Below are 8,484 nucleotides of genomic sequence, written 5' to 3'. Positions count from 1 at the left end.
ATCGCTGCGGTAGCTGCTCCGAGTCGTATTTCCACATTCCTGAACCCAGCCGAGTCCTTACCTGTTGAGCCGCGATCTCCTTTAGACAGAATCTGTCTCGGCCTTCCTCGATGGGGGGTGGAGAGGGGGTGAGACCCAGAGGCCATGCTCCTGGGGGTGGGGGGTCCCCGCTGCTGGGCGTGGGCCTTGTGCCCTGACACCTGCGGGCACCTGAGCCCCGCCGCCCCACACGCTGCTACTGTGCGGGACCCCCGGAGCCAAGGGACGGCCCTTCCCGGGCCTTGGGGAAGGAAGGAGGCAGCCGGCAGGCCGCAGGCCGGCAGGCCGGTGAGCAGACTTGTAGGAGGGCGCGTTCCCATACCTGGGAGACGGAGACCCAGGCGAGAGGTAAAAACACACCAGAGAACCCTCTCCACCCTCTCTCTGCCTGAGTCTGTCTTCTGGCCTCCGCCATTTCAGAGGTGGAGACACCAGGGCCCAGAGCCGGTGCCGACCACAGCCATGGCTTCAGAGCCAGGGAGAAGCCTGGGGCCGGCCTCGGCCCTTGCAGGTCCGGACGGGTGTGTCTGTGGCTGCTGGTGATTCGGTTTATTGTAGGGCTGTGGGTAGCCTGTGTCCCTGGGTGTTTGTTTATGGAGGTGAGGGGTGCCCGCCTGGAGCCCGCTGGCGGTGGGGGTGGGGTGGGCAGGGCAGGCCACTGCTTCCCGGCCTCTGTGGCCGGCAGTCGGGTCCCACCGAGGGGTCAGGTGAGGCCCTGGCTCTCGACCTGGCTCTAGCACTGTGGTCCCCACCTGCAACCCTAGAGTTGGGTGGTTTTGCTTGCTGAGGCTTAAGGATCAGAAAATCGAGTGTGGGAGGGCCCGAGGCCAAGTCGCCATCCACAGGGATGGGAGACAGAGAGCCTGGACTGGCTGTGGCGTCCACTGCCGATCCCCATTTCCAGTTCCATAAAAGTGGCCCCTCCCCCCAGAGCGCTAAGCCCCCCCCTTGCCATGCCTGGGCTCCCCTGGGGGGCTTGGAGGGTGAGCAGGTCTTTCCTGAGGCCGGGCTTCTGTCTGCCCCTGGACTGCACCTCAGGCCCTTCTGAACAGCATGGAGGACAGTGGGTGGGGAAGACCCCTGTGCTGGCTTCCCAGGCATGCATGAAGGTCTGAGAGAGAGGGAGGCTGAGCTCCCTCAGGGTGGCCCTGCTTCTGCCAGGAGTGGGGGTGGGGGGAAATTCCTCCCCTGGTGAGCCCAGCAAACACCACCCCCCACTCTTGAGTTTCCAAAGAGAGCCCCGAAGACCCTGGCACACGACCACCAGGGAAAACCAAGGCCCATTCTGGAGTGCACAGGAGAACAGAGGGCGGAGTGGGTGGGCGAGCCAGGCTCTGCCGTGCTTTCTTTGCAAGCTCTCTGCTGTGCCGGAGACTGAGGAGGGGCTGCTGGGTCCCGAGTAGCCTAAAGCTTAGGTCCCCATGGATCAAGGGGGTCTGGTGGGATCTGGACCAACAGCTTCCCTGTCCATCGCTCCTGGCAGGGGCCCGGGGTGAGCTCCGTACCCCCACGGCCAGGTGGTAGCAGCCGCTCCCTCGGGGCTTCCGGGGCCCTCATCCTGGAGCCTTTGCCCAGGCGGTGATGAGAATGTGTCCCAGTAAACACCACGAGGTCAAAGGTGCAGCCCGGACCCTGGGGGCTCCTCCAGGCAGAGAACCCCAGGACCTCTGAATCTCAACGAAGTTCCAACTGCAAATGAGACACGGGATTCCCCTCCTCCCCAGCTCACCTGCAGGCTGAGCGTTCTTGCCCCTGCCTGAGAGCCTCCTTCCACCCCTCCCTTGAGCTCACCAAATACTTATGCCCCTCAGCCGTGCAGCGCACGTACGCACAGGAGGCAGAATGCAGCCGGCCCAGTCCCCGGAACAGACGTGCCTTGAGCAATTTCAAAGCCTAATGGCTATAATGGCTGCGGGGAGACAGTCACCCTGGGTCCTTTGTAAGTGGAGCAGTTTTCAAGCCTCAGTCCTGGAGGAGACCAAAGCAGAGCCGGCAGCAGCCTGTCTGGCTGGTCTGGGCCCAGTGGACCGCGCTGGCCAGCCCCTGCCTTTGTGGCCAGGAGAAGGAAGCAGAGGCTCACGGACCTGGCCAGGGAAGGGAGGAAGGTGGGAATCTTGCTGGATGCTGGGGGTGAGGGGCTGGGCCAGGGAGCCCCGGAATCCACTCCTCAGGACCGCCTGGCCTTCCTGGCTCCTTTCATGCATCCCCTGCTTGGTGGACCGGGTCTCCGGCTCTCCTGGGTCATTGGAGGTGGCAAAGCGTGGCACACAACAGGAGATAGGACCTTAAATGTGTGTTTCTAGGTTACCAAAAAACTCCTTAGTAAGAGGCTTGTGGAGAGGAGCCAGTCCCGTGGATCCCCCCATCCCAGGCGACTCCCCGGGGAGGTAGGGGGAAGCCCTGGGATCCCAGGATGAGGAAAAATGGCACCCGCAAGTCTTGCCAGACACACCCCTGGTGTGGACGCCCGGCTAGGACAGGCAGGGCTGGGGCAGTCCCTCCTAAGCACACCACGCCGACAGAGACGCCACACAGATTTCCCGCGTGGACACACACCTGCACCCTCGCGGTGGCCCGGCTGCCGCAGGCACCGTGCGCAGGCAGGTACATGCGTGCACACAGCAGCACATGTTTGCTGAGCACGGTCGGCCCCTGAGGGAAGCACAGGCCTGGGCCCGGTTCCTTCCCCCAGGGGGCTCTCCGGAGCCCGGCTTCAGCTGAGTGGCTCCCCAAAGGTGGGGACCAGGACATCCCCAGCCAGGGCGGCGGGGCAACCCCTGGGGGCGGCTCCCGCCGCGCCTCTGGTCAGCCTCCCCTTTAAAAAAACCCGCCCGCCCGAGGAGGCGGATGTGGGGGCGGCCGGCCAATGGCAGCGGCAGGCCTCGGGAGACTGGGAGACGTGAGCTGGAGCTAGCGACCCAGCCGGCTCTTACAGACTGACGGACAACCACCAGGACGCCCCCACGGCCCCATCGGGACGGCCCGGCCTCTCTGCCTCAGCACCCACCGCGCCGGCCCCAGATCCAGCACGATGTGCGGCCCTGGCGGCGGGACACGGGCGGCCGCCGGCCCCCAGCAGGCCAGCCCTGGCCCCTAGTGCCCAGAGCCGCTGCCCCGCACCGGGACGGGCGGGGGCCGCCCCGGCCTCGGCTGGGCACGGGAGCCCTGCGGGGGGGCGTGCACGGACCACCATGCGCCTGTTGTCGGCGCGCCGCGCCCTCCTCTCCGTCTATTGCCCGCAGATCTTCCTCCTCCTGTCCAGCGGCAGCTACCTGTGAGTGCTGCGGGCGGCCGGGGAGCAGGGCGGGCAGGGAGCAGCAATGGGGCCGCGGGGCGGGATGCTGGGTGTCCTGGGCTGGCCACACCCCCTGGGGGGACCCCTGCGAGGGTGAGCTGTCCCGGGGCAGCAGGGCGGGTGGGGGGGGTCCTGGCGGAGACCTGCTCACTCCCCATCTTACCTCGGGTGTCACTGCGCACGCACAGCGCACCCGCTCCACATGCATGCTGCACCCCGTCCCCAGGGTCCGGCTGTACCCCGAGGCCACCGGAGGCTTTGCCTCCATCCCATCATCTTGCCCCGGCCCTGGGACTGCTCACCTGGGAGCCGGGAGGGTGCGTGCGCCCCGGTGGCCAGGCCTGGGAGCGCACTCTGGTGGTTTCGAGCTCCGGGAAGCTCCAAGCAGGGCCCGTTCTGGGGGCTGGGGGGAGGGGGGGCTCCGGGAGCTGAGGGGGCGCGTCCGCGAAACCGTGGCTTCCCCCGATTCCTAATGGGACGCATATGCTCTGGCCTCTGATTTAAAAAGAAGTTTGATTTATGGAACCGCCGTTTGGGGGAGAATTTAAGCTGGATGCTACTGATTAAACCTCAGAGCAGCGCGCCCTCCCTCTCCCCCTCCTCCCCTCCCCCGCCCCTCCTTAGCACGCGGGCCACGTTCGGGGTCGCCTGAAGCAGCCGGAGGGGGCAGCGGAGCCCGGGCAGCCCAGGCCTGATAAATGGCCGAGCCCCCAGCCCTTTTAATGAAGACACAGCCAATTGCTCCTCCAGCCCCTAGGAAATTACCATCCTACCCGCTTTCCTTCTAAAAATAGTTGCGCATCTTGAAACAAAAGTTCGCAACCGCAGCCAGATGCTGCGAGGCTCGCGGCTTCCCGGCTGTGGGACGTAATTACAAGGTCCGGGCAGCAGGAGCTCGGGCCTGGCCGTGGAGGCATGGCCTGGGGTGGGGGGCGGCAGCCACCCCCCCCCCGGGCAGGGCAGGGCAGGGCATGGCGCAGCGCCTGGTGGGCACGGCCGTCTCAACAGGGTTCCGAGGCTAAGGAAGTGCGGGGTGGGAACGTCCCAGCTCCAAGTGGACGCAGGGGCCTTGGTATCCTGGGCTCTGGTTTGGGGTGTGGAGGGGGTGTGTGTGGAGCTTCCTCTCCCCCCCTCCAAATCCTGGCATCTCAATCGAGGAAGCTCTGGCGGCTACTCTGCCCGAGAAATTCTTTGGAGCTGGTCTTGAGGTTTGGGGTTCCCGGGAGGTGTTAGGGTCCTGGCGGGGGAGGTCTGGCGGGAGGGAGGGGGTGGGTGGGAAGAGGAGGAAGCCCCATGGCCGCCGTGGAGGCTCTCTGGCAGGTGGTGGCAGTCTGCGCAGGAAGCCAGGCGTTCCCCTCACCCGGGCCATCCTCTACCACGCAGGCTTGGCCACCTGTGGCGCCAGCTTCCCAGGCTGCTTTTTTGTTTCGTTTGGTTTTCGAGGAAGGGCTTCTCAAACATGGCTAGGCCGTGCTGGGGCCAGCGTGATTGGGGGTGATAGCAGGGCAGCCTCGCTCCCCACCCTGCCCTCAACAGCTCGCACCGCGTGCCAGGCTGGCCTGGTGCAGCCCCCAGGGGAGAAAGGCTGACCTGGCCTTCCCAAGCGAGGGTCAACTCAACAAGAGGGTGGTACGCATGGCCCCAGGTTTACTGGTTGGGGTGCAAGATGCCCAGGTGGGCACTGGGCATTTGGAACGGAAAGTATGTATGGCGAGAAACTCTTGGTCCCCGAGTCCCAGAACCGTGGTGGAGTGTGGCCAAGGCGGCCAGGGCCGAAGAGCTTTGAGAACTAAAGAAGGTGGTGAGGGTCACCCCCCTCCTCTCCCCTCCCGAGGGGCGGCCTGTGGGAGCTGAGGACGCTCTGGGTGGAGGGTGTGTTCTCTGGTGCAGAGAACTCTCCAGAAGGTGTCTCATGCCCTGATGGCAGACGCCGGCGGGCAGTTGATCCTAACCCTTTCATCTGGGCTGTGCTCCCAGCTCCTGCTGCCGCTGTGGTCCACACAGCCAACCCCAGATGCCTGCCCCCACCCCCACTGATCGAGTTGGACGGGTGTGCTGGCCTGGAAGGGTCCTGAGCCCCTGCCGGACTCTGAGTGAAGCCCTGCTGGGCTGGGTGGCTCTGGCCAGTCCCGCCTCTCTGTGCCTGTATTGTCAGAGTGGGGGCTCCCGGGGGGCAGGGGAGGGCCACGGGCCACAAGGAAGGTTGTGGTGCTTTGTTAGCTGGTGTGGGGGCCTGGCCCCAGGCTGAGAGCCAGGCCCAGGATGGGCCACTGTCCCGGGCAGGTCCTTTCTGGTCTTGGCCTTCCTCTCCCAGATGTGGTGGCTGGTTGTGACGACCCCCCCCCTCCCCAGGTCTTCCGGTGCGGCCTGTCATGGTGACCGCCGGCTCTGGAGAGCCGGGTGACTCATGGGTGACAGGGCGGTTACTCACCGACCACCTGGCTGTGGGGGGCGGGGGGTGTTCACCACGGCTGTGCCAAGGCCAGGCCTCTTCCCGACTCCCACTGTGGCCTTGCCCGTGGTTCTGACCGCAGTCCCAGAAGCCCTGTGGGATGACCCTTGGTGGGCTGGGTGCTGAATCAGGCCTACCCCCTGGCCTCCCAGCCTGGGGGGTCAAAAGGGGGCAGGCAGGTCAGCATGGTGCTCCTGGCCTAGGGGGTGGCATCTGTCTGGGTGCGGAGGGACTCTCTGGGCATCTGTCTCCTCCTTGGTCAAGGGGGCGAAGGTTCAGGTCAAGGCCAGAGCTCCGGAGTGTGATGGCACACAGGGCTACCTGGCAAAAATCTTAACTACAAGCAGCCCTGACACACGGAGCCTCGCCAACCACGGCAGACAGGCAAGCCCACCGCCCGGCGCGATCCACTCACCAAACAAGAAGGGGAAAGAGGCGCATTGTGGGGCAGACTGCTCTGGGCTGCTTCCTCCTGATGCCAGGGCCCAGTGGCTGCTGGGCCTGTGGAAGATGAACCCCCCCCAGCCCCCAGGGATTCCACTGGGATTTCATCTCAGGGCCCCCAGCTTTCAAGGCAGGAATTCTGACACGAGAGCCATCTCCCCAGTCTGTTTGCGTTTGCTTTGGTTATTCTTCAAGTAGACACTCACCTTTACGCCCGGCCAGCCTGTGTATGACTGCACCCTCCTACTTTCCCTTCCCACGTGGCCAGCACGACACCTGCCGCTACGCCCAGCCAGGCGTTGGTGGAGATGGGATCTGGTGAGTGTTCTTCTCAGGCTGACCTTGAACTACGATCTCCCCAATGTCAGCCTCCTGAGTAGCTCAGATTGCAGGCTGAATGAGGACCCCTTTGGATCCTGCTTTCTTTCCCTTGACTCTCAGATGGCCAAATCTGGGTTCTCAGCCCAGCTTTACCTGTCCTGCCCTCCGCTCTCTTCTCTCCTGAGATGTCCGGTATGCAGGGGCTGCTCGGGAAACGGGGTTGTCAGGTTTTCGAGCAGAGAGAGGCCCCGAGGGTGGGTTTGTCCAGGGAGGCATGATGGACTCTAGTGTTCCCTGGGATGTACCTAGGTGGGGTCTGAAAGGAGGAGAGGGTGGAGGAGACTCCTGGGAAAGGAGATGATGTCCAAGGGGCATCGTCACCCAGGGGCAGACAGAGAGTACTGGCCCCAAGAGAAGGTCCTCTGCGGCCACCCAGGGCCAGGGCCCAGCCCTGTGGCTGCAGGCTTCTAACCAGGCTGTTTGCTTAGGGAAATCCTCCGGCTGGAAAGGACCTCCAAGCTCAGGGGGCCCAGGACACTGTGGGGAACTGGCTGAGGGCAGGAGCCGTGTTTGAGGGGACCCCAGCCTGTCTCCTCAGCCGCGCACTTTGCCGGCTCCTCTGGGGACACAGCAGGTGCACTTCTGCGTCTGTCCTCCAGCCCCGAGTCCTCCGGCCGACCCCCAGTGCCATGCCAGCCCTGAGGAGCAGGCAGGGAGACGCAGGCAGGGAGACCTGGACCACCGCTCTGCCTGGAGGGGGTGGCGGGGCTCGGCGGGGGGGGGGTGGCACTTTCCCTTTCTGAGACCCGGAGCACCTGCCAGCCCAGGCCCTGGGTGAAGTGTCCTGAAGAGACCATCTCTGGTCTGTTCACTAACCTCTCCTGGGCTCCTGGCATTTGGAGGGTCCACAGTGGGCTCTCCCGAGCCCTCCATTTTGCATGGCCCTGCGTCCGGCGCGGATCGGGCTCAGCTCCCCTCCCAAGGGGACAGGAGGCGGGCGCCCTCCCCTGTCAGATGAAACCCCGGCCAGGGGCTCCCTCAGACTCATGAAAGGGTCATTGTGTGGTGCAGGCCGCTGCTGGCCAAGGACAAAACGGCCGTTTGTCCTCCCTCCTTGGTGTGGGGCTGGGGGCCTCCCCCGGGCCGGCTGCGGGGTGGGGGTGGGTACAGGTGTGCTCTTCTCCCTTGTCTTTCCATGCCTCCAGCCGGGCCCTTCCCCCCAGCCACCCCCAGCCCAGGCCACCCTGTGCTTGAGCGTGGACTCCAGCGTGGCAGCCCGTCTGCTGGCGGGGGCGGGGGGAGCAGGGGGCTCTCCGGCCGCGGGGCAAACAAGCTGGGGATGGGCCCTGCTGGCCTGGGACGCCGGTCCAGTGCAGGGCAGCGGGGATGTGGTCCGTGCTGCTCTCAATGGGATGGTCCAGGCTGAGAGCCAGCCGTGAGGCAGGGTGGCGGGTGGGGCCTGGGATGCTGGTCACCTGCAGCAGGTGGCTGCAATCAGTGCTGGGGACTGGCGGGCAGGGCAGGCGGCCACAGGGACAGGGAAAGGCCCAATTCAGCCCAGTAGCCACTGCAGCCATCAGTCTGGAGATGCACCAGAGAGGTCGGGGGGGGGGTAGGGGGAGGAAGGCTCACCCAGCTGGGTGCCAGGGCCCTAAAGGACCTGGGCCAGCATTTCCAGGGAGTTCCATCCCATAACACCTTCTGTTGTCTTGGAGACCCTAGTGCTCAGAAATCCTGCCACCATGCCCCTATGGGAGCTGTTCCTGGTAGCTGGGCCCTCCCAGCAAGTGTTAGTATGACCTGGGTGCTGAGGAGGTTCAGTAGGGACACTGATTAAAAAGGCTTCTTGAGGCTGGGTGTGGAAGTGCATGCATGACTGGAATCTTCGCACTGGGGGGAGGGGAGGATACTAAGTTCAAGGCCAGTCTGGGTT

This window comes from Dipodomys ordii, unplaced genomic scaffold (assembly GCF_000151885.1).
Source record: "Dipodomys ordii isolate 6190 unplaced genomic scaffold, Dord_2.0 Scaffold87, whole genome shotgun sequence".
Classification (NCBI taxonomy): Eukaryota; Metazoa; Chordata; class Mammalia; order Rodentia; family Heteromyidae; genus Dipodomys; species Dipodomys ordii.
The sequence above is the reverse complement of the archived record's forward strand: the minus strand, read 5'-3'. Positions refer to the sequence as shown.